At 44.4% G+C, this 4012-nt stretch overlaps 1 pseudogene; it reads right to left on the reverse strand.

The window, feature by feature from the left end:
* Positions 1 to 230: 230 nt before the first annotated feature.
* Positions 231 to 828, reverse strand: LOC121834721 (annotated as a pseudogene).
* Positions 829 to 4012: the final 3184 nt, after the last annotated feature.

A 4012-nucleotide genomic window follows, 5' to 3' on the forward strand; every position in this document is an offset into this window, starting at 1 on the left:
AGTATATCGAGGTCTTTTGTTTTTATGAATGTGTCGTAAAGTTTATTTCGCTCATTAATTTGTTTGAGAAGTGTTACGGTAATCCAGGGTTTCCGTGATCTCTTGTGTCTTTTAGCTTTCCTAAATGGGAACGCATCTTCATAGGCTTCTTTTATCTTTTCTATAAACTTATCGTAGGACTTACTAGGGTTTGGCTCATTGTATATATCATTCCAGTGTATGGTCGATACAAGCGTAACGAAGCGTTCGATACTATAATCGTTTATGTCTCGATAATAAAGGTTGGTTATATTCGTTTTATTGTAGCCAACGTTTGCGCAGGGAAGAAAGCAAAAGAGAGGTAAGTGATCACTTAAATCCACCGTCAGTACACCAGATACTACGTCATTTCTCATTGCATTGGTCAAACATAAATCAATTAAAGTCTCCGTCTCAGATGTAACGCGGGTAGGACAATCAATTACATTTTCATAACCATGTGATTGCACGAGATCTAAAAATTCTAATTGCCATGAGTCAGACAACATCAGATTAATATTAAAATCACCAACTAGTATCATAGGAAGTTTACTCTCAGATGCATACTGAAAAATTTCTTGTAAGAAGTCTAGAAAAACACTAGGTGATCCGGATGGCGGTCTGTACACAACACCTATAATGTAATCACGACACCCTACAAAAAGACACTCAAATTCGCAGAGACACGAGTATATTCAGAGATAACACTGCATGCCAAGTAGCTTTTATAGTAAAGGGACACTCCCCCACCTTTTTTCCCAGTTCGAAATATCTCTGTGTGGTAGTAACCGTTAAATTCAGGAATATGTGAATCATTCATAAGCCATGTCTCAGTGAATGCTAGGATATCAAAGCGTAGTTCTAGGCAGTCAAGTAACTGTTCAATTTCGTCAAATTTTTTTCTAATGCTTCTTGTGTTTAAATGAAACACAGATAATCTGTTGTCATTGTATGCAATGTTTCCATTAACAAGATTTCTGAACGAATTGTTATCATAATAACTGTGTTCTGTGGAAGAACTACCCATTATCGAAAAAATAAAATTAAAAGTGAACTTCGCGTTTCTGATTAACGTATCAGTTCCAGGTCATCTTCGCGTTCTATCCTGATAAGACGGTCACCGGCGGCTTTTCTCACGAACATCTTTCCTTCTTTGTGCCATGCAAATCGATAGCCCTTTTCAGCGGTTTTGGTCCTAATCTGCCAGAATAACTTTTTGTTTTGAGCTGTCAGGTTTTCATAGATTCGCACTGTAGATTTCATCTGCCTTAGGCGCGCATTTCCCTGTAGCCACTTATCTCGGGTGAGACGTGACGCAAATCGCACTAAGATGACTGGAACTTTGTCGGACTTGGGGGGGAGTCTGTGTGCTGCCTCGATATCTTGCTCGGTCAGCTTTGGTAACTGAAGTTGTTCCGAGAGCGCGTTTAGTTGACCCAGTAAGTTTTCATTTGCGGAAGGTGCCAGCCCGTGTACTTCAATGTTTTGCCTTCTACTGTACTGTTCTAGATCGTTCACTTCGCGCCTGAGCTGTTGGACCTCGGTGTCGCCACTTGTTTCCACCCTCTCGATACGCTTTTTTAGCTCGCTGATTTCGTTTTTCTGCTGCTTAACTTCGGTAAGCAGTACGTCATACTGGTCAGACATGACCTGGACCGAGCGCTCAATTCCATCAACAGTGTTCTTGATTTCCATCAATGCGTCAACTTTTGCGTGTAGTGTCATCAAAACAGAGAGTTTTCTACTTATTTCCGCAAGTGTGTTTCCATCATCTTTTTCGTTGCTTGATTTGGGATTTTCACCCACTGGATCAATTCTTGCTTTTGCTTTCTTACAAGTTAGACACGTCCAGGCTCCTTCGAAGCAGCACTTTTCTTTTTGAATGCGCTTTTAGACACTCCCGAACACGCCCCCAAGTGGAAGCTGAACTCACATTCAGCACAACACATAAGTGAGTCACTTTTTGGCAAGGGTTCATCGCACGCTATACATGCTGAATCCCCTTCATCGGATGACATCGCACTAAAACAATCCTAAATTTAGTGGTAGCAGTAGCAGCAGCAATGGCAGTGAAACTTATAAGTTTAAGGAAATAGAAAAAAAAAAGCAATGCACCAACCTGGAATTGTAAGTGCGACGTATTAGGGCAAGAAGGTACTGCCGTTGCCGCTGCTAGACTACTTCTGATGCGCCGTCTTGAAGACAGTCGTTTTATCCGCGTTAGCGTGGTGACGTCGCTGAGCCTCTTTGTCGCTGTCCAATGGCGGTCAGGTGATAGCTTGCAGTAGTCGGCGGCGTCCAGGAGCAACGAAGCAATTCAGCGGTCAGTTGGAGCTGGAATTGTAAGTGCGACGTATTAGGGCAAGAAGGTACTGCCGTTGCCGCTGCTAGACTGCTTCTCATGCGCCGTCTTGAAGACAGTCGTTTTATCCGCGTTAGCGTGGTGACGTCGCTGAGCCTCTTTGTCGCTGTCCAATGGCGGTCAGGTGATAGCTTGCAGTAGTCGGCGGCGTCCAGGAGCAACGAAGCAATTCAGCGGTCAGTTGGAGCTGGAATTGTAAGTGCGACGTATTAGGGCAAGAAGGTACTGCCGTTGCCGCTGCTAGACTGCTTCTCATGCGCCGTCTTGAAGACAGTCGTTTTATCCGCGTTAGCGTGGTGACGTCGCTGAGCCTCTTTGTCGCTGTCCAATGGCGGTCAGGTGATAGCTTGCAGTAGTCGGCGGCGTCCAGGAGCAACGAAGCAATTCAGCGGTCAGTTGGAGCTGGAATTGTAAGTGCGACGTATTAGGGCAAGAAGGTACTGCCGTTGCCGCTGCTAGACTGCTTCTGATGCGCCGTCTTGAAGACAGTCGTTTTATCCGCGTTAGCGTGGTGACGTCGCTGAGCCTCTTTGTCGCTGTCCAATGGCGGTCAGGTGATAGCTTGCAGTAGTCGGCGTCGTCCAGGAGCAACGAAGCAATTCAGCGGTCAGTTGGAGCTGGAATTGTAAGTGCGACGTATTAGGGAAAGAAGGTACTGCCGTTGCCGCTGCTAGACTGCTTCTGATATAAATGTCATATACGTCCGCCAGCCTGGGGTATTTAACGTGTGTCATGCAATAGGGATACATCACAGCACGCCGGTTCGATGCTCATCCAGATTGAAACGGGCAGGGGCGGGAGATTGAATCCACGATCAATGGGCTTCACAGCGCGAGCATTCGCTAGAGCAACCAAACATTGCAGTTGGATTCGAGCTGGAGAGAAAAACAGCAACAAGAAAATTTCCGGTTTGATACATTTAGTACTAGTGTCGCCATCTCGATCGTTTAACACGTTGGAAGTAAAATTAACAGGGTGATTTTATTTACACAAATACTCAAATTCAACAATATTTAGTTTTCTCGTCGTGGTCTTAAAATTAATACCCCATTTACACGAGCATAAAGGTACCTTTAGCTAAGGGACCTTTAGGGTCGGCGGCGAATCAGTTCGCGATCTTCCGCGCTTGGCATGTGCTCGCGACTCAAGAGCACGCGTTGATTGGCAGATTGGCAAGGGACCTATGTTAAAGGTACCTTTATGCTGGTGGTGTGAATAGGGTATAAGATTAGAGGCAACTTTCGTACATACGGCTAAGCGTTTTGTCACATTTGTCTTCTAAATATTTGTATTCTCAAAAATGCCTTAAAACGCGCTCGAAACTGTCAAAAAGGTCATATTTCTGGATTTTCCTAAAAATCTTCAGCGCTCTCAAGGAAAATTTTAAGGGCCGTACAACCTTCGCTACGTCTTCATAACTAACCTCAAAAAGAATGAATATTGTCGTTCATTCCTGGAATTCAGAATTCTGTAGCGAAATTTGCCCATTGAATTACGAGCGGTTGAATCCCCCTTAAGTCCGAGTTATCGTAATTTATTGCGACTACAAAGTCTACATTGAAGAGGGGCTCCATCTCAAACCATGGAGACCGTTGGAAATTTAACGGCGGATGCATCCTGCGTAGATTGATC

The sequence above is a fragment of the Ixodes scapularis genome, unplaced genomic scaffold, assembly GCF_016920785.2.
Source record: "Ixodes scapularis isolate PalLabHiFi unplaced genomic scaffold, ASM1692078v2 ptg005667l_1__unscaffolded, whole genome shotgun sequence".
Classification (NCBI taxonomy): Eukaryota; Metazoa; Arthropoda; class Arachnida; order Ixodida; family Ixodidae; genus Ixodes; species Ixodes scapularis.